The 22128-nt window shown below is 46.1% G+C and overlaps 1 protein-coding gene across 13 annotated transcripts in view; it reads left to right on the top strand.

Moving 5' to 3' along the window:
• Positions 1-22128, top strand: part of TRERF1 (transcriptional regulating factor 1) — a 211549-nt gene that overhangs the window by 142800 nt on the left and 46621 nt on the right. For 12 of the 13 annotated variants that reach the window (XM_053602216.1, XM_053602214.1, XM_053602215.1 and 9 more), the window contains one exon: positions 1377-1491. The gene's annotated coding sequence lies outside the window, so the exon portion shown is untranslated. Of the gene's footprint in view, positions 1-1376; positions 1492-2716; positions 2831-22128 lie in introns of those variants that run through there. The other variant, XM_053602218.1, reaches the window with a different exon arrangement.

Genomic DNA, 22128 nt, shown 5'->3' on the forward strand with positions numbered 1-22128 from the left:
GTGTATGTGTGTTTGCATTAAAAAAACAAAACAATAGACTTTGAAAAGGGAAGTTTTTCTTTTGCATTTATCTTCTAAAGTTTAAAATAAGAACCACTTAAAAGCTGAGAGTTTGGAGAAATGAGTACTTTCTCTTAAACATTCAAATGGGTGAAAATGACTTATAATGCCTCCCTCAAGTATTAAGGCGATAGGCAGTTAAAAGGCTTTTTTTGGAGCTGGCTGTCACAGACAAAGGATTTCTCAATTTTAAAAAAAATTCATTTTTATAGCATTTAATAGTAGGAATGAACATCAGCAGCCCTCTTGACGTTTTGAAAATGATTTATTTTCTGAAATGTCCTGGTCCATTTTAATAGATGACTTTATTCTTCTCATTCGGAGAGGTAACTTTGACCAGGGTTGCCATAGTTAGGGTTGGCAAGTTCAAGGTGTGGGCGGACAGGGCTCCAGAAACAGCTTTCTTTGAGCTTCACACTTATTATTACCTGAACACAACACCAAATTGGTGCCACTGTCTATCTCCAGACAATCCAGAGCCACACTTTCCCAAAGTCCCTGCTGTGACTCTCCTTCCTGGAGAGAGACTCTCCGGACGAACTTTCTGTAGTCCAGAAAGTGAACTTGAAATCATTTTTATTTCTAGCCTCTCTCTCTGAACCAAGGTAATAGCCAGAGATTGTAGGAAGGTGGTGTTCCATATGCCTTTACTACAGCAGTGCTATTCAGCGGTGGGTCATGGAATGGTGCTGTCTGCAAACTGTTTACACTTCCACAGGATGAGTAGAGAAATTGAGAGTAAAGCTTCTAGAAACTTCCACACTGATTTGCTAGAGTAATCTATGGAATTGTATACTAAAAAAAAGCAGGCTTGAACTTTCTGTGAATATCTTTTCCTTTTATTTTTCTAGCAGCTCATCTTATTCTATTTTGTGAAAATATTTATCTGTGATGGTTTGGAAATTAAAAACAAAACAAAACTGGCCCTTCATTACAAATAATTGGGGAAACACTGTGCCATAGCACTTGTAAGCTGCCATAGCTCCCCTATGAGGCAAGCAGGTTATTAAAAGAATTTGGGGAAATCATAGCACTTAATGAATTATTTTATAATCAAACATGGGCCTCTGCCTCTACAATTCTTGCTTGACAGCAGGGACTGTGTACAATCTGCCTCTGTGGCCTCATTCCTTGGTGCCCTGCCCTGCACACGATAAGCCTTTGGAAATGTTTGCTGACTGCATGCTCACCTGCCCACCCGCGATGTGAGAGTGGATGAGGCCAGCTTTGGGAACTGCTTGCGATTTCAGGTAGTGTCCTGTGCAGAGTGGTGATGGAGAGCTAGAAAGTGATCTTTCCTTATGCTTTGCCCACAGAACCAGGTCTCCTCTTCCCACCTGTCCAGCAGCATGAAAGCAGCATGACTGGCCCGCCACAGGAGAAGCCCCAAGAGCCAGGCCCCCAACTCAGCCATCCACTGTGGAGCTCAAGGTGAGCTTGTTTTCCTTCTTCCAGATGGCTGAGATATTCACGTTAGCAAGTTCTGTTCTTTGGTAATCCCTTGCCATGCGCTAGAAGAGTTTCTTGGGTCAAGGGTAGACTTAAAAAGTACATGTCAGCCTAACAAGATAGGATGTGCTCATTTTGGTTAAGAGAGAAGCTGATGGGCCTGGGGTGGTGGCTTGTGCCTGTAATCCTTGCACTCTGGGAGGCCAAAGTGGGTGGATTGCTTGAGCTCAGGAGTTCAAGACCAGCCTCAGCCAGAGCGAGACCCCATTTCTAAAAATAGCCAGGCATTGTGGCGGGCATTGTAGTCCAAGCTACTCAGGAGGCTAAGGGCAGAGAATTGCTTGAACCCAAGAGTCACAGCACTCTACTGAGGGTGAGAAAGTGAGACTCTGTCTCAAAAAACAAAGAGAGAGAGAGAAGCTATTGTGGAGAAGAAAGGACACTGAATTGAGATCTGGGACTTGGACAGGTCTTTTGAGTATCCAGGGAATTTTGGATCAAAGACTCTGGTATAGGTTTCAATTGAAAGACTGCTCAGTCTGAGTCTGAGACTCCTGCTACTTCCAGATTACAATCCTGTCCCACATAGAGTCATGAGAGGCTTTAGACAATCAGGCCATTTCCCAGCCAATGTTGGACAGTTAATTGCTAGAAAGTTCCTTCTAATATTGGGACAAATTCTCTTGTAATTCCTGTCTGTGGGTCTCTGCTCTATTGTTTGTAACCACAAAGACTACACTTTCAAAGACTCTTCCATATGCCTTTCTCTTTGGATTTGAAGATAACTGTCATCACTCTGCTGTTTTTCTGTATAAATTCTCACTGAGGGCTCGGCGCCTGTAGCACAGTGGTTACGGCACCAGCCACATACACCGAGGCTGGTGGATTCGAACCCAGCCCGGGCCAATTAAACAATGATAACTGCAAAATTAAAAAAAAAAAAATAGCCGGGCGTTGTGGCGGGTGCCTGGAGTCCCAGCTACTTGGGAGGCTGAGGCAAGAGAATCGCTTAAGCCCAAGAGTTTGAGGTTGCTGTGAGCTGTGACACCACAGCACTCTACCAAGGGCAACATAGTGAGACTCTGTCTCAAAAAAAATAAATGAAAATAAAAACAAATTCTCACCGAAACTGATGGCTGCTCACCTGTCCTTTCATGCCCTCCGTGTTGGAAAGGGCTTTACTACCTCCAGTGTCTGTCTTGCTGGTCTTCAACAGAGAACCATCGTTTGCCATTCCTTCTTCAGTGAATATTGAAAGCCTCCTTGTGACATGCCCTGTGCTAGACTCTGGAGAGAGATTGATGAACAAAAGAGATAAAAGGTCTGTGTCTTTTTTAGAACAAAGTGGGTCTGGATCCTTGAAAAGAGTTTGTAACATTCATTGAGCTACTTCTGTGCGCGTCTTCATTCTTGTACTTTTTTCCATAAGTATAGTACTTGAAAAAAAGGATATTGTTTAATTATTGGATATGGTTTTCTACATATGATTATTAAGGTAAGTTTGTTCATTGTGCTGTTCAAATCATCTGTAGTATATCCTTTTCTGATTTTGTCTGATTAATCTATCGATTAGTGAGAGAAGCGTATTAAAATTTCCCACTGGGTCTGTCAGTCGCTCCTTGCAGTGCCATAATTTTTGCTTTGTATGTTTTAAGGCAATGCTATTTGGTTGGTGCATAGATGTTTAGAATTGGTGTATCTTATCGATAAATTGGGATTTATTTTTATCATCTTGATATGCTTTTAATTTTTTCTGTTCTTTCTTTTAGGTTGAGGCATTCTTCCTTCCCCCACTCCATTTTTCATCTTCTTATTTGGAATTTACACGCTCAATGTCTTTTTCTTCAATGGTTGTCCCAGTTATTTATGTATTTAATGTTTTTGGAGACAGAGTCTTGCTGTGTTGCCCAGGCTAGCCTTAAACTACATGCCTACTTGAAGTCTGAAATTAAGGAGTGTCTTTCCTTTCCTTCCAAACAATATAAGAATAGTAAACCAATTTAATTCTAATACCTTTTCCAGTTCATATACTTACATTATGCTATGTTTTCATTCTACCCTATTTTTTCCCTACACATTAGACATCCTTATTTTTATAGAAATATTTATCTATGTTTATCATATATTTTTCTAACCATCCTTTCATGAATTTGGGATTGTTTTCTTTCTGCCCGAAACAAACCCTTTAGCCTTATCGTTTAGTGAAGACCTGTTGGTGGTTAATTCTCTCAAGATTTTTCTGTTTCGGTTGGGTTTGGTTTGAATGCCTTTTGCTCTCAGTTTTGAATGGTAGCTTTACTGGCTATTTTCTCTTAGGTCATTGAAGCTGTTACTCCACTGCCTCTGGCATTGAATGTTGCTGTGAGACATGGGCTGTCAGTTTAACTGCTGTTCCTTCATAAGTGAAGGATATTTCTGATAATTCTCTCTGGCTGCATTAGAGATTGTTGTTTTCTTTGGTGATTTATACTGATTACCGTGTGTCTAAGTATAAATTTCTCTATCTTTATTTCTTCTGTTTGGGTTTTGTTGGGATTACTAGCACTAAAAATTTATGTCTTCCAACAATTCTGAAAAATTCTTACCCTTCATTTCTTTGAATATTGCCACTTCCTCATTCTCTCTAATACCTCTTTCTGGAACTCCACTTAGACTTAAATTAGACCCGACCCTGTTATCTTGTATTTTTCATCTCTTGGTCTATGCTGAACTCTGAATAGTTTCTTCAGATCCATCTTCTATTTAATTTATTCTGGGTCTTAAATGCTATTCAATCCATCTACTAGATTTTTTTTTTCTTGTCACTTCCTTTATTTGTCATTTCTAGAAGTTCTGGTCCATTATTTTCTTTCTTTCTTTTTTTTTGCAGTTTTTGGTCAGGGCCAGGTTTGAACCCACCACCTCTGGTATATGGGGCCAGCGCCCTATTCCTTGAGCCACAGGGGCTACCCTGGTCCATTATTTTTCAAATCTTGGTGATTTTTTCTGATTTCTCATTTCTTGCTCATATTTGAAGATTTTATTTCTTTAAAATATTGAATTAGCTCTTTAGAAATTTTATAATTTTATGTGTAGCAATTCCAGGACCTAAAGCCTTTGCGGGTCTGATTCTGCCATCTGTTGTCTCTGCTGGCGAGTATTCATGCCGCCTTATTTCCTGCGAGCTGCTCATTTTCCTTGGAACTTTATCTGTGGATTGTCTGAGGTGTGGGTAAGTTGGTGTATTCAGAGAGGATTTGTATTAACTTCTGCTGGCTGTGCGGAGGCACTACTGGTCAAAAATCACCTGAACTTAATTCTCTGCTAAAGACTTTCTGGCTACTCAAGTAACATAATTCAGACTAGCAACCTGTGTCAAGTCCAGCTCATGACTATAAATTTTCAAGAGAGTTATTTTTTTCCACCTTTCTGCTCATCCAAGGTCAAGTTTCCTTATAGTGTCCTTTTGTGTTGTGCGTTTAATTCTTGTTCACCAAGAGGGGAGACATTTGAAGTCCCAGCTTTATGCAGGAGTCTCTCGTTGGGAAATTTAGAATCCCTGGTGTTTGACAGAAACCCTCAGCCAGCTTTTGGTACTAGCTTACCTCTCAAGTTCCTGCTTTTGGTCTCTTTTGGTCTTTGAGGAGTCTTTCTGTTTATACCAACTGAAGAATGTATATTCAGTCTTTATATTTAAAACTTTATTGGGCATGTTAATTGTTTCAGTTAGGAAAGCTGAGTGGGGGATGTGGTCGGCCATATTGCCAGAAAGTACATCTTTTTGCTTCTCCACAATAGCCCTGTTGGGCAGGAATGTATATTCCTTTTTCTTTCTTTTTTTTTTTAGTGTTCCTTTTTCCCAGAAGAATGAACCAAAGCCCAGAGAGGTTACATAACTGGCCACAGTCCCAGGCCTAGCTGGCGAAGGACTCAGAGACAGTATGCTCCTTTCCTAGCCTCTCTTCACACCTTCTCTCTCCCCAAGATAACTGTTGACCATTCGTGGGGAATGAGCTTTATGCTTACAAAGGGTATGAGTGTCTACCAAAATGCTTCAAATAGTTGGACAGCTTAGTAAAATTTGTTTATGAATCTACTGTTTATCTTCTCTGAGAAAGGAAATGGCTTCTGCATACCTTGTGGCTTGCTTCTCCAGTGGTCACCAGCAACTTTCCTGCCTCATTCCCGCTCTGCTAAGGGCTCCTGGACCCAAAGCCAGAGCCCGTGTGCTTCTCGTGCAGACCCTGGCTTCCTCCCCTGCTCACGCTGCTCTCTCCTCCTTCTTTCCTACTCCCTCTTCCCAGCCTTCCTGCTGTTGGTTTTTCTGTTTCCTGGTGGTGTGCCTTTCAGAGGGGAAGAGCACAGGGGTTTAACCTTGGGGCTTTGTAGATCAGGAAGAAAGAGCTGAGTTTGAACTTGGCTCAGCTACTTACTGGCCTAAGCTCTCTGAGCATCAGGGTCTTCATCTGTAATGTGGGGGCAGTAGACAGCTGTTGAAGCACTGAATGAGATGATAACGTGTAGAGCTGGCAACACAGAGTGTGGATGCCGTAGCCCGTGGTCAGTGGTAATTATCACTGGGAACAGACTACTTCAAGACCAGTGCTCTTGTTTAGTGATGTTTTTAAATGGACAAAGCTAGATTATAAAATGGAATGAAAATGGAGACAGAAATCTAGTGTAAATGTAGGGCTCCCAGCCTCACTGCTATGTCCTTCAAACTGGAGTATTTTTTTTTTTTTTTTTTTTTTTTTTTTTTTTGGTTTTTGGCCGGGGCTGGGTTTGAACCCGCCACCTCTGGCATATGGGACCGGCGCCCTACTCCTTGAGCCACAGGCGCCACCCTAAACTGGAGTATTTTTAAAGATCATCTGAGAGAAGATAGAACATACTGGCCTGCTAGTGTTTTGTTTAGGATTTAAGCCAGGAGAGGGTCCTGGAAGTGGGACTGAGCCCCCCCCCAACTGATTGAGGCCCCTCCCCCTCTAGACTGTGCCCTGTGTTGTGGCGCCATGTGGCGCTGGAGCCACCGCCACCACTCACTGGGAGGTTCCTCCTGCAGAGCCCCCAGGTCAAGGAATGGCGCTGCTGCTCTGCAGACACATTTCCAGTGTGATGGGGCAGGGGAGAAGGGGCTTCAGTGTCCATTCACCTCCACTCATATGGCTGGCATAAAACTTTCCGCGTCACGTGCTCCCCACAGTCAGTGGCTTTATGTCACTTCCAGATGTGTATCGCTTCCTGTTGTCTATCTTTTTCCAGCACCGTCTATTCATAGTGACTCTGGGTCCTGTACGGTGGGCAAGTTGTATAAAAAATGGATAAGTTGCTAGGATTCTAAAAATTAAAGGCTATTAATAAGAAAAAGCCCTTATCACCAAAATAATGCATACAGGATAAAATATCTTCATAAGGTTGTTTCCTCCTTGTCAGAGTGGCTATCCAAGGAGGAAAAGTACTATTTCCTTGAGGGGTGAGAGGCTTCCCCGAGGAGCCAGATTTGAGCCGGCCCTAAAGGCGGTTAGGAGGAGAAGGAGCTTCATGCATCCTGGGTGTAGAAGTGAGGCGAACTGGGGTTTAGAGATTCGTGTCCTCATGAGGCAGTGAGACCCATTGTCCAGCCCCACAGATAGCCTTTGTGGCACCACTTGGAGAGGCATTTCCCATTATCCACAGCCCTGAAAAGTCCTGCAGCTAAAGCTGGACTGTGTTTTATCAGGTTTCCCAAGTGTTGACCAGTCCTGGCTGATGAACAGGGAGGTCTTGAATGTATTTGCACGTGGCTTCTGTATCTCTGATAGCGCCTCAGTTCACCTGGGCCACCAACTCACCTTCGTAAAACAGCAGTTCTTTAAAAATTCAGCCTTTCGTGAGTACCAAAAAATTATCTGGAGCCATTCTTTTGTCTTCTTTTTCTAAGCATTGCTCAAATACATAGAAGGGTGAAGTTTGTTAGGGAGACTGAACAGGGATGCTGTTGGAGTTCGGGAGGGGGCTTCTTTGTCCTCCTGACTGTTAAGATGATACCCTGATACTCTCCACCCAGCTGAGGGCCCAAGCCTGTCTGCCTGAGGTCACATGTCTACCCCACTCCACACCCCACCCCTGCATCCCCACCAACAAACCTCAAAGTCTATTAACAGCCTCTGTCCTGATAATGATTCATTCTTCCTGCCCCTCCTTCACTCTAGCCACTCAGAGCTCTGAGCCCAGATTGATGACTGACACCAACCAACTGGTCTTGCCCATGGAGAGCTCGCCTGGTAGATTAAATATTCTTCATCAGGTGGCATCCCAGGTTGAGTTCTCCTTTTACAATGCAAAGAGTGGTTGTCCTAGATACAGATGGAGACCATTTCCAGAATGAAGAAGTGAGACCAAACATAAAAGGAGACTGGTCCTGTGACTTTGCTGGGCCAGTGCATCTTGTCTGGGGCCGTCTGAGGAGTTTGAGGGGCTGGAGTAGTGGTGGGTATAGAGGCAGAAGGCACCCAGGCAAAAGGCTTCTGTGCTTGCAGAGTCACAGAGAAGCCAATGGAAATATGTTCTACATCAGGTCTGTAAGTTCCACGCTGGAGATTGGCCATCAGCTCCTCCCCATTGGGTTGTCTCCTTTCTTAAAATACTGTAATAACATTTATTATACTGTTATTCATATCTGTTCTATTTTTTGCAATTACAACATTATAGCTAGAGTTTAAGGCCATTCTGATACCTCCCTCCTTTCACTCCCTTTCCTTTTTCCATAAGATGGCAGAACTGAGACGGACATCCAGGTATCCTCATTCCCAGCATTCTTTACCCCCATAGGCTGAGATCCTTGGGGACCAGGTATGATTGGTGAAAAACCCTATTGTCTCAGTATCCCAGCCTAGGACTTCTGGGTGTCCTGGGACAGGCAGGGTCTGGGGAGGTTCATGCATCCAAGCCTTAGCAGGTCAGAACTACGGGGAGCTCCTCATTCTGCAGAAGCAGGGAAGGGAAGTCATTTGCCCAGCAAGGTCACAAGGGCCAGTCTCCTTTGCTGTTTGGTCCGGGTTATCTTTATGTTGGGTTTGCATTTCCTGAAAACATAGCAACTGGGTGCAGAGTGGGGGTGGAGGACAGGGGAAGTGGGCTTAGAAGAACCCCATCTGAGAATGTTTAAATTTCCTGTGACTGTCCGGTGAAGAGAGATAATCTGTGTGTATGTAATCAAGAGGCGAGGGGGAGACTTGGTTTAGATCCAGGAGCCCAAGATTGGGGAGGAAAAGGAGGAGGACAAAATGAGACTATTCAGAGAAAGCTGTGACATTTTTATCGATGAAATAGAAACACACAGGAATTTGTTTCTTTGTATTTCAGTGATACCTTCTTGCTTGTATTTTTGGAGAACACTCAAGTCATGTAGCAGCTCTGGCCTCATTCTAGTAGCAGTGGTTTGTGGTCTCTGGAGGCTCTCTGGCTTGGGACAGGCGCCTGCGACTCTGCCAGCACGTGTGATCTTTTGGAAACCTTCCTCCCTCGGAGCTGCCATAGGTTAGCTCAGAATGGGAATATAACTTCTTGGTGGGTCTGCCTTACAAAGAAATCATGGGTGCAGAGTGCCCCACACCTAAAGCCGTAAGGGTTAGGTTGGCCTCATGTTTTCTTTTCTGTGAGGCTGTCCTGAGTGCTGAGGGAATAAAGAGCTTCCATGGGGGTGAGAAGGGGGACATTTGGCCAGCAGGTTAGGGGGCAGATGTGGCCCCAGAGTCTACCCCACACCTGCCTCCCTAGGTCAGCCCTGCCAGGCAGCATGTCCCAGTTCCTGAAAGGGGGCTGATTGTTTAAGCAGGAGTAGAGGTTATAACTAAAAGTAAGGAAACAGCCAGTTTTCTGGAATCTGAGAGGTCATAGCCCTCTTGAAACAGGAGGGGACCGCAGTGACTCCAGGTAACTGAGGTATATCCCCTCTAACTTCTTTACTTATGATAACTATGGATATTATTAAGCTTTAGATGGACACTAAGTAATTACTTCTCTTTCCTTTCCTGGGGTCTTAAACTGCTGGAGAAAAAGACCCCAGAGAATGCAACACCACTGTTGTCACCAAGTTGGAAAACTAGGCCTGACCCATGGCCACACTCAGATTTCCTCTCTTGCATCCCCTGAATGGCACCAGCCCAGGTAGAACCTTTTCCCCTTCCCCTCTCTCTTGAAGGCCAACCTGCCCCTGGAAGCTTCCTTCAAAAACAAGCAAGTGCCATGAGCATTTGTACCCTTCTGTTCACCCCCTCAGCCTACTGAATACACCGAGCGCAGTTCAGCCTTTCCTTGTCTCAGGATTTTCCTTCTACATAAAAATGAATGTGACCTGGTGCATTGGTACTGACAGGAGGTGTTAGGGTAAGGTCATTGCCCCCTCCCCAGGAGCCACAGGCTGTCGAGGCTTATGTTCTCGTCCCTCCCGGGTCTACTTCCCGCAGTTCCTGCCCCTAAACAGCATTCTGTTAATTGAGAGAGACAGAGAGGGCAAAAAAAGTTGCCCAGGAAACAAATAACCAAAGCAAATCAATCACAACTGAGTCATTAAGCCTGATCTAAACTACCCATTTCAAAACAAAACAACAGAAGCCCTACCCCAGGCGGTGAGACTAGTCCTCGTTGGGAGCCACACGTGTCCAGTACATTCTCTTGCTGAATCTTCTTAGAAACCTGGAACAGCAGGTATTGTTGTTCTTCTTATACTGATGTAAAAATTAAGGCTCAAAAGTGAAGTTAAATGAGGGCTACTAACTTTGCTAGTGGAAGATTAAGATTTAAACCCTGCTCTTCTGACTCTAGGAGCCAGGCTCTTGGTGCTTCTGTAAGGAAATAGTACCACCTAACCCATTTGTTTCTTTCCAGTGAGATATTCCTGATGAGTAAAATATTATCCAGATAACTGGAGCTTAGGCGTTTAAGACTAGAACTTTCTTCTTTGAGGGTGAGGGTGTGTGTATAAAGTGCATCAGCTTCTTTTTCACACTTCCAAGTTCATGGCTAAATGCTTGAGTGTTGAAGGTTGCTAGGAGTTGATGGCCTGACGCATGGGCCATGTCTATACTAGCTTTCCTCAACCCTCCAGAAATCAAGGGTAAAAGTTGGAAGGATTTATCAAGGGGGTAAGCAACTTCATGCTGATCTCTGCAGTGGGTGAACAAGGGGGGCTGCAGAATAACAAAAGTGGCCTCATCCTTTGCCATAAGAAGGCCCAGCCCAGCCCTCCCCTCAAAAGATTGGGGACCCAGCCTTTTGTCACCAATTATGAGACCTTGGGAAGCTCACCCCCTGCATGTTAATTTCCTCATCTTTTTTTTCAACTAGAGGAAACAATTCTGTTTCAACTTGTGAGTTGGAACAGACCAACATAGTGTAGGTCCATGCTTTCAATATTTTCTAGAATGTTACTATTGGCCGTCAGGATATGCACACCTTCCTGCGAATTTTTTGATTCCCCTTCAGAGACATTGGGCCAGAGGTCTTGTGGCTATGGCCCAGGGAGACTGGTCTTTGAACTCACTGATGTCAAGCACACACACCCTGTAGTCAGTAGAGCAGACCATGCTCCAATCCCAGCATTGACCTCCTCACCCCAGGGCTGTTAAAGAGATGGAACTACTGGTGGCGCCTGTGGCTCAGTGAGTAGGGCGCCGGCCCCATATGCCAAGGGTAGCGGGTTCAAACCTGGCCCCCGCCAAACTGCAACCAAAAAATAGCCGGGCGTTGTGGCGGGCGCCTATAGTCCCAGCTGCTCGGGAGGCTGAGGCAAGAGAATCGCGTAAGCCCAAAAGCTTGGAGGTTGCTGTGAGCCGAGTGACGTCACAGCACTCTACCGAGGGTGGTAAAGTGAGACTCTGTCTCTACAAAAAAAAAAGAGAGATGGAACTACCAGCCTTTTACTCTTCTGTTCAAAATAAATAAATAAATGAAGGAAAGGAATGGGGAAAAAAGGAAAAATTTATTTTCTTTAGCCCGTGGCTTTTTTTTCCCTCTTCTTCCTTCCTTGCTGGGAGTGGGACTGCCGCTTAACTTTTTTTTTTTTTTTTAATTAAAAATAAATGGTGTTCTGGGTGATGGGACATAATATTTAGACATGTGGAGCTGACAGCTGATGGGTGTGTTGTCAATACACCATCACCACAAATCATGTTCCCAGGGTTGATCAGGAGGAGATTTGTGTGTAAATGCGTGTGAGCGCTCACACATCTGGATGATTTAGAGTGACTGGGGAAGGGCCCAGTGACCCTTATCAAAGGCAGTTCTTGGGAAGGCCAGCGACTGGCGTGGGGCAGCTCAGCAGAGCAGGAGGGGAAGTCGGCGTCCCTCGCGAATTGACGTGATCTGCCCCGTGTCTGCTGTAGAAGCAGCAGGTCTCCCCTCCAGCCCTTCCTCTGCTGAGTCGTTAGCACCCAGTGGGTATCACGTGTTATGCTGACCAGGAGGCCACCTTAAAAGAGGTCCCAGTTTGACAGAGGAGGCAAATGACTGTTTCAGACAGGGTACAAGGGACGTAATAAAGATGCGCAGACTTGGTCAGAGCCCGTTCTCGCTGGCTCTCTGGGCGTTCTTCCTCATGTCCCTGCCTTCATTTGCTGCTTATTGCCAGGGGCCTCACGAACCCCTCTGGGTTTTGGACCCTTCGTCCAGCTGCCTCAGGGACAACTCCTGTTGAAACTGAGCTTTGCCAGTCTTCATAGATGTGAGCCTGACATCCAGGGGCCATCTTGACATTCCCCGCCCCATAGTCCTCTACCCCTTCCATCAGTAATGCGGTCTGGTTCACCCCAAAATACCCTGTCATCATTATCCTCATCCCAGCTGCTTGGCCTGCACTATAACAAACCTAAGTCACCCCACATCCTCATTCACCCTCTTCCAATCCATTGGCTGCACCAGGGGTGCACAAACTGCAAACCAGGGGCCAAATCCAGCCATGGCCTGACTTTTCACAGAACATGAGCTAAAAATGGGTTTTCAAGGTGAATGTTGGATGATATGGAAACACTGACTTTCCCTTTAGAGGGAAAAAAAATTATCCCTCAAAAAAAATAATTTCATTCTTCTCATTAGTAGATCTGTATTATAATAAATTATATTCAGTTTTTATATTTTGTAGAAATGTTTGTCTTATTAATAAATATGTATATATGTGCGTTTGTGTAATATATATATATATACCTCTGTTTTGCCTCTGGGCTGTAAAGCCTAAAGTAGGTATTATTTGGTCATTTACAGAAAAACATTCTCCTGTGCTCTCTGGCTAAAGATAAAGCTCCTTTTCCTCGAGAGCCGTGGTTGGTCTTACTCCTGGTGTAATCTCTCTGCCCTCCCCCGCATTCCTGCACCCTGGCCTTCTTGCAGTTGCTCAAGTCTGCCATGTTCCCACTGCCACAGGCCTCTGCCCATCTTGTCCTTCACTCTGTCTGGAATACAGCTTTCTATACCCCATTTCCCCTGTTTAAGTCCGCCTCATCTTTCATGTCACAGCATCACTGTGACTCTTCAGAGGATCCTTCCCTGACTTTTCTGCTAAGGTCATGGCCCTTTATTATAGCTACTCATCTCAGGCATAAGAATTGTGTGTGTGTGTGTGTGTGTGTGTGTGAGACACACACAGCCCCAGACCACAAGCTCCACAAGAGCTGACACCATGTCTGTTCCCACCTCCATCATATCCACCGTGCCTGGTACACAGCACTCAATAAATGTTTTATTTCAGTGGATGGCTGCGGATTGAGGAAGACATCATAAAAGATGATAGGTTTGAACAGGAACTTGTAGGGGGAGCATATCCAGGCGTCCTCAAACTTTTTAAACAGGGGGCCAGTTCACTGTCCCTCAGACCATTGGAGGGCCGGACTATAGTTAAAAAAAAAAAAAAAAACTATGAACAAATTCCTGTGCACACTGCACATATCTTATTTTGAAGTAAAAAAACAAAACGGGAACAAATACAATCACACCGCCTCATGTGGTCCGCGGGCCGCAGTTTGAGGACCCCAGATATAGAGAGTCAGAGGAAAATATTTCAGGAGAAGGACCAGCACTCTGGAAAGCCTGCATGGCTTCACAGGACGGGTTCTCAGGGTGCCCGTGGGTGGGTGGATGGGTAGGGGAATCACCGGAAAGGTGGTAGTGAGGCCAGATTGTGTGGGCCTCCTCTGCCAGGCCAGGCTGTTTAGACATTGAACTCTGTTGGCCAAGGGAGTACTGGAGGTACTGGAAGAGATTATCACAGATTAGGTGAAAAGATGGCCAGGGAAACGCTAAGGAGGAGAGGTCAACAGGAATGAATAAGGTGTTGGAAGGGAGTAGGGGTGGGGAGGAGATGAGCTTTTGGGGTCTCAATTTCTGACCCCAGGAAATCTGCTTCTGGGAAAAGGGCGTCCAGCCATTTCAGATGAGAGAAGAGAGCACAAGGGGAGAGATGAAAGTTGTTTAGGGACAGGACGCAGAGTGGGCAGAGGCCTGCAGCCCCCATTTTGTCTGTGAAGTGGCAGGCAGGGTCATCTACTAAGACAAAGGCCTTGTGGTTTCAGGTCATGGGTGTTGGCCTCTTCCGCTTTTGGCTAGCAGAGGTGCCCCATGGTCCATAAGTGTGTGGGGGCTTTGCCGCAGCCTGGAGTAGCTGGGGTCAGACCGGGGATTAAATCCCAGACACTTGAGGAGATCTCACAAGTCTGTTGTCCTTTTCCTAAAATATGAAGTCTAAATGTCAGCTTTCTCACAAATCCAAAGGCCTTGGAGGCCTTTGAAAAAAAGAGGTCTGCTCACTTTAGAATACATTTGCTGAAAGCCTATCCCACCAGCCTTCCCCTGAGAAGGGGAACCAGCTCTTTGGCTAAAGAGTGGGTGCTGATTTGTAGATACATAATTAACATTTGAAATGCAGGAAAAGCAATACCAGGGCACAATTCAGCCCCATGCCAAAGCACATTCACACACAAGCGCAGCTGTCCTTTACCAGCCTCTGTGTAGCTGAGTGGCAGCTGACCCTCTCCATCCCTGGCTACACTCCCCCAAACAGAGCACCCACTCCCCCAAATGTCTTCAGGGACTGCAGATCCCCCAAACTGCTTATGCCAGTTGTGCTTGTTATTATAATTATGTCAATTAATTAAATGTGATGCAGCTGAACTATGAATGCAAGAGAGAAGTGCCGTTCCTGTGAAAAGAGTCATCTTGTTCTACCTCATCTGGGAATGTGCATGGGGCCACTCAAATTTTGCACTGCGGAGTGCTTTGGAAAGAAGTGCTAAAAGAAAGCCACCAAAAGAGAGTTGCTGCCAAATTAGGTGTGAGCCAGAAAACTATTAAAGACGGGAGCTAGAGGGAGAGAGAATGGAGCATACAGAGGGTTCCATGCTGCCCGTCCCTCACCAGTGTCCTCAACTTCTCGCTCCTTTGTAAAGAAACCAAACCAAAAAATGATAGATGTTGCATTATCGGTGCTTTATGCGTAAAAGCCAAGTTCAGAACTCCACGGATCTGTGAGCAAAGACGGGGACCCTGCCTCAAAAGACTAGCAAGAGATTTGTGTTTTAAGTTAAAATAAATTTTGAAGGCATGAATGTGCTATTTTTAAATCTACTTGTGGTTTTTTTCCTGCTGTTTATTATATCTGTTTATTTTTTTTTAAAGAAGTATTATGTTCACATGGTTCGAAACATAGAAAAATATCAAAAGCTATAAAATGAAGTCTTTTTCCCCCCAGTTGACCCAGTTTTTACCACCTCCCTACAACTATTAGTTTCTTAGATCCTTCCAGATTTTCTTTATGAATATACAAGCAACTATAAATATACAGTCAGTCCTCACTTTTTGCGGATTCTATATTTGCAAATTTCCCTACTGTTTAAAATGTATTTGTAACTACAAAATCAATACTTACAGTGCTTTCTTGGTCATTTAGGGACATATACAGAACAATGAACATTTTGAGTAGCCTAATGGACAGTCCCAGCTGAGGTTGAGCAAAGCGACCCTGCCGTCATTGTTTGGGTGGTATTTTTTTGTTTTGGTTTGTTTTTTTTAGATGGTGTACCCCTGTGTCACCCAGGCTGAGTGGAGTGTTGAATTTCTGGCTTAAGTAATCTTTCTGCCTCAGCCTCCCAAGTAGCTGGGGCTATAGGCATGTGCTACCATGCCTAGCTAATTCTTTTTTTAGAAACAGGGTCTTGCTATATTGCCCCAGCTAGTCTCAAACTCCTGGCCTCTGACAGTCCTCCCACGTTGGCTTCTTGAGTTGCCAAGATTATAAGTGCAAGCCACCGTGCCTGCAACCCTGCCTTCTTGTTTCAGGGCTCATGCTATGCAAAAACATTCTTTTTGACATCAATTTAGTGCTGCATTTTCCCACTTTCTGTTATTTATTTCACTGTTTAAAATGGCCCCCAGGTTATAGTGCTGAAGTATTGTCTGCTGTTTCAACCACTAGAGTACTGTGATGTGCCTGACGTGTGTTAGATGACGTGTGCAGCAGGTCTGAGCTATAGTACTGTTGTCCATGAGTACAATGTCAATGAATCAAAAAGAGGTATTAAATAAGATGTCTTTCAAACAGACACATACAATGAGGTTATAGGTTGATCAATTATTGAAAATGTTGCAACCAGAGGCACATAGGAACCTAACCCTGTATTTCCCCTAGGAGCAGTGGGTTCAGTGTTCAGTAATTCAGTGTTCATGGAGACTTTATAGAATACAACTACCACATACAACAAAAGGGAACTATTTATACACCTATATATACACATACGTGTATTCTATTTACCTGGGGTTTTTTACATAAAAGCATATTAAACACACTGTTCTGCATATTTCTTTTTCACTTAACCTTGGAGACATTTCCATATCAGTTCATAGAGAGTTTCCTTGCTCTGTTTGACCAGTGCATAATATCTCATCGTGTGGTTTTTCTGTCTTTCCCTTTAATCCATCCCTTATTGATGTGCATTTGGGTTGTTTTCAGTCTTTGGTTCTTCAAACAAAACTGAAGTATATACCCTTGTCTACGGGTCATTTTCTATGAGTCTCTGCTTTAACCAACTTTCTAGAAAGGGAATTCTGAGGAGGGTGGTTAAATCAAGCCCAAACTGACACATCAGAAGCCATCACACCCTCCTCCACCACCTGAGTGCATATCCTAAAGAAATTCCCAGAGAGGTTCGTAAGGGACATATCTGAGATTGTTCATCACAGGGTGTCACCAGGAGGTTGGTAAGGTTGTAAAGATGATGGATGCACTTACCCCTCATGGGCTTGTTGGGAGGGGCTTGTGAGGGCCTTGGCCCCGTGCCGGGCCTGTATTTGGTGCCTAGTACAGGTTAGTCTTCATTGCCATTCTTCCTTCCCAGGTGCTCAGCAGCATCGCGACCCAACTCGTTAGCACTGCACTGGTGAATCTACTTTCTAGCATTATGGGAGAGGGGAGAAGAGAGGAAGAAATTTTTTAAAAAAGAAAAAGAGGTATTAAGGCTCAGCTCTTTTCCTGTGGAACTTAAAATCTAGTATTAGTTGAAAAACAGAACACCCAAGTGACAGAGTCTGTTAGAGTAATGTTCCCAGCAAACAGAAGGATGCGTGCCTGGGCCTGCAGGGCCTCCAGCTGGGGGTTGCAGTTCACACTCTCCTCACTGCCCCAGGCTCCTAGACCCCACTTCTGTCTTCTCAGTTCAGCTGCAGGGGACCCCTGGTGGACATAATCACTTTAGCCCTCTGGTCTCATGGCAGCAAAGGGAAGTTGTTTTGGCAAGAAATTGGGACAGTGTGATAATGGGGGCTGATGACCAACAGGGTATCTGTCTTGAGCAAGTGCAGGCAGGTTTGGAGGGGTTCTGGGTGGGGGAGAGTGAGGAGGAGCAAACCGAGAAACCCTCCTTATTCCCTGAGGCCTCTTGGTTGCCGGAAGCCAATCTTGGTAACCGCCACCCCCCCCAACCACTCACAAGCAAGACTCCTAATAGTGGGAATCTCAGGTGGGGGAGAATGTTCGCGTCTGCCTTTATTCTGTAAACTGAGTTCTTAGAATTATTTGTAAATTAAAACACAGTTTGAGTTAAACTTGGCGTGCTGTGCTTTGGAACAAGTTTGGAACAAGGTCCTCCTGACTGTTTCTCAGTAGCTCTTGTCAACGCGTCTCCTGAGGAAGACAGCTCAGTTTGCTCTGGGGTCTCATCATTCTTTGCTCCCCACCAGGCTTCCTTCTCCTAGACCCTCCAGTGAGGGGGCCCTGTCATCCGACTGAGAAGGCCAGCCTCCTCTGGCATGCCGAAGGACAAAGGAGACTTGGCCAGGGGCAGCCAGGTGCTTGGGTCAGACCCCAGGGGCCACAAGGCATGGACTTCAAGGCCTCTTCCTGGCCTCGCTGGACAATGCCTGCTAAGTGCTTGCACTGTCAGGCCCCGAGTAAGCAAGACAGGCTCCTCTGCCCTTCCTGGGGGAGTCCAGCCTGCTGGGAGATGGTGGGTGAGCAATAGTCACATTTACCAGGGCTCTGTGAGGAGGCCAGAACTGGATCCATGGAGGCCTGGAGGAGTGACTCAGGAAGTCCTGCTGGGAAGGCCTCCAGCCCTGACACTTGAGCTCCCTTGGGTTTGTTTATTGACTCCCAGAATTCCCCCCAAAACCTTAGAACTCTGAGCCAAAAGGGCCCACCAAAAGGGGATTGCTTGTCTGAGCCCCTTATCTCTCGAGTGAAAAGCCTGGGGCCGTGGCATTGCCCAGGATGTGGCTCAGAGCTGCTGCCGGTGTTTACAGAATGCCCGAGTGTGGCACTGACGTCATAACCTGGGCTATGCTGGGCCTTCCGCAAGGGCTTCCTGTCTGAAATGCAGGCAGGAGAGCCAAGGGAGACCCACCAGGATCCCAAACACAAGAACACCATTGCACAGTTCTGCACACGAGGAATGCTGCTTTGTTACAGTTGTTTTTTAGAAAGAAGGGGAGTGGTTTTCCCCACGTCACTTGCCCAGGTTACCTCTCTCTGAGTTCCTGGATGAAGGCCACACACCAAAGCCAAGCCAGCTAATCCATCTGGGAGCTGAGTCCCTAACCATAGCAGCCTACCTGGAATCCTAAGGCCCAGAAAGTCTGAAGGGCTGGTGCCACCTCACTGTGCATGTCCAGGATCTAGTGACAGTGCCTGCCACCCCCTTCCCATTATCATCTGTGCTGCTGACTGCTGGAGGCTTTCTTGGCAGCTCTGCTCCATGGTGCTAGGTATGCGGCTTGAGTAAAAGCAGCAGAGCCCTTGGGTGCTTGACTTGTGTTTTCTTAAATTAATTCACTCCGAGGCTGTGGGTGGGACCAAGGGGACTTGTTCTCCCTGCCAGCACCACTTCCCCTCCATCTCCATGCTCGCTGGAGCTCCCTCAGAGCTGCCAGAGGGAAGTTTCCTCCCATTCTCCCTGCCCTGCCCTGCCCTGCCCTGCCCTGCCCAGGACAGCTATGGGGATGGCTATAATACCAAGTGCTGATTCAGAAGGCTTCATGCCCCAAGTCCTCAGGGACAGGAGTAGAGGATCCTTCCTAAGGGCCCTGGGCCCAGACCCCTCCAGCCAAGTGGCCCTATAGAGACCCTCCATGAGTCCCCAACAGCCAGGGTCTCCTGCTGCACCTCCTGGACCCTGGCTGGAGTGACCACCTTCCTGTGAGGCCCAAGCCTCATATGGTGGCTCCCACTCTGTGAGGCCTAGGGTTTCCAGGAGCTCTTATCTATTGTCTCCTGTGACATTCCTTGGGGTCTTTTAGAAGCCTCCTGCTGCCCCAGATCGTGAGTTTAGAGGAACAGGTTTACCCTGTAGCAGTCCTGACATAGAAAGTCTTCCCTGTGACTCTGTACAGAATAAGATAAAGGACAGGCGGGGCACAGTTACTGGTGTCCGAGCTGTGAGGTTTAGTTCGCTCAACTGTAAACCTCATGAGGCTGGGGCCCTGACCTCTTCATCTCTCCTGGCACAAAGTCATTCTTCAGTGTGGGTACAGATTGAGTCTAGGGTTTTCTTAGCAGCTCCTACTTAGGAGGACATGTAAGCAGCAGCATTTAGGCCCTCCAGGGGCATGGGTGTGGACTGTTCAGGTGTCTGCTGCACTGTCTTCTCCATAGACCTCTGGGCTGGGTCAGCTGTCATCCTGTCCATCGCCAGGATGAGGGGCCAGGCAGGCCGGAGTGGTCCTTGTCCCTGGCACGCTCCCCTCAGGGCCTACTGCGTCTGCCCCTTAGCCTCTAAGGGGCAGTAAGTTTGGGTTGTGACGCGTTTGTGTCCTGCCACTTTCTCTGTCAAACCATAGCCCACAACTGTGTCAGTATTGATGTGAGGACATTAATTCCAGGTGGCTGTGTTGGAGCATGACCACTCTAGTCTCAGGGTGGTTTATCTATCCTATAGGAAGTACTCGGTCATATCAGTTACACTGGCTTAGCCCCCCTCCCCTGACTTCTGTGTGTCCTGAAAGGACGGATGGAGACACAGTGGTCTCTGTGCTCTGTGCAGTTGCCCCCTAGACAGTCATTGGGTCTGTGCTGTGAATACCAACTTGGATACAGAGCCCTGAACGTCAGTCTCTACAAGGCGATAAAAGATGCGGCAGAGATTTCATGGAGTTTATTCAGGCTCCCTCTAGAAAAATCTTTGCTACAGTTATCTGGATATATAAAAACTTTACAGAGATCCAGAGGACAAATGACTTACCCAGGGTTACACAGAATCAGTGGAACCAAAACCCAGGGCACTTATTGTCTATTCCATTGCCTGTAACTTTGTCCATGCCCATATTATTAATCTCCCCCAGTCCTAATAATTTGTGGAGGAAAGTGGTTTAAAAAAACTGTGGCCAGGAATATGTCAACAAGGCCCACTTAGACCACAATTGCCTCTTCCAGGAAGCCACCCCAGACTCCTGAGGCACCCACTTCTCTCCCCATGCCTCAGCATCCTCACCACCCCATGTCAGCCAGGGAGAAAAGTGGCTGGTAAAGAACCATTGCCAGCCCAGAGGAGGGATGGCAATGACAGTGAGAACCACGAGCCTCCACACCAAAAAGTGAAATGGTGCCAGTCTCTTTCCTGAAGGAGAGCCATCTATAGAAGCAAAGTCTAAACCTTACGTTGTACAGGTTTGCAGGCTGTAAGTTAGGCTTCTTTCTGATTCCCAGGGCTTGAAGGGAAAAATTGATGCCACAGGGTGAGATTAAAGGTTGGAGAAATGAACACCCAAATGGAGCCTTGAAAATCGTCCTGCAGCTTAGAGTTGGCGTGAGCCTTGGGCAGGAGCAGTGGGGCGAAGAAGGAATAAGAAAGAGGTGGTCACTCTGCACTGAGGAAGATTTAGTCCTAACCGCTGTCATTGGCAGCACATGTCCCTGGTAATCAGGTTACTGGATTATAAAATACCCACTGGCTTTATTTAGGAGACTAATCAGAAAGCATTTAGAATAACAGCATTGCTAAAAAGGGAATTTCAGACTAGGAACTGCTCTTGGCTCCTGCCTCCTTTGGGGCGTTTGGAGAGAGCTGAAGTAGGAAGATCCCAGGGGAGCAGGGTTGAGCTTCCTCGACAGACCGAGAGGAAGGCTTGACTGAAACACAAGCCAAGGCATTTGGGGAATTATGTATACAGTCTCTAACGGATGGCTCAGCATTGGAAAAGGAAAATCTTTTTGGTTTGTCTTCTTCAAACAAGCAATGGCGGTCTGGCGGTAGCAGGGTGTTATCCCTTCTGAATTGTAAGCAAACAAGTCCTGCTGAGACCTTGGCCAAAGTCAACTTCCTCTCCTGATGTATCTCTCTGTCTCTCTCTCCAGTTCAAAGGATGGCCCCTAGGACAGACATCCTCCTTGCAGACTGTGGTCCTGTCTCTTGATGCCCCCAGAGCAAGGGTGGGGGTGGAGAGACTTTGATGCTCTGGAACAGGGGATACCAAACCATGGCTCAGGCCAAGTCCAGCCCATGCGTATTCTTGTACGGCCTGTGAGCTAAGAAGGATTTTTACATATTTAATTGGTTGAAGAAAACTCAAAAGAAGAACAATATTATCTCAACGTGAAAATTATATAAAATTCAAGTTTCAGTATCCACAAATGAAGTTGTATTGGCACATGGCCACGCCCATTCACTTATATACAGAATGTGTTTTTGCGCTACATATGGCAGAGTTATGACAGAAACCATATGTATGGTCCCCAAAGCTGAAAATATTTACTGGCTGTCCCTATACAGAAAAAGTACGTCAACCTCCCAGCTAGGAGGTCCCTGTCAAGCCGTGTTACTATCCACAGCCTCTCGGAATTTGGTGCTTGAAGGCACTCTGCCTTCAATAGAAAATAGTAAATTCTGTCCCTTAGTCAATGTTAAAGGTCTGGGACTTGGACAGTGAAATGACCTGCTCTGGGCCTCATTCACCGGATTCAACATTTATGTTCAGTGTTTGTTGAACATCTGCTGTGTCCCAGTCACTAGAGGCCCAAGATGGATAAGCTGCTGTCCCTACCTCGGCATGATTGGACAAGCAGTGGGGAGACAGGCATAGGCTTAGGTTGCTTGACCGTGTGATGGTCAGTGAGGAGCAAGGAGTGTAGAGGATGCCTTGGGTTCTGAGCGGGCCCTTGTTGAGCTCACTCTGAATTACTGGAGTCTT

Source organism: Nycticebus coucang, chromosome 9 (genome assembly GCF_027406575.1).
Source record: "Nycticebus coucang isolate mNycCou1 chromosome 9, mNycCou1.pri, whole genome shotgun sequence".
Taxonomy (NCBI): Eukaryota; Metazoa; Chordata; class Mammalia; order Primates; family Lorisidae; genus Nycticebus; species Nycticebus coucang.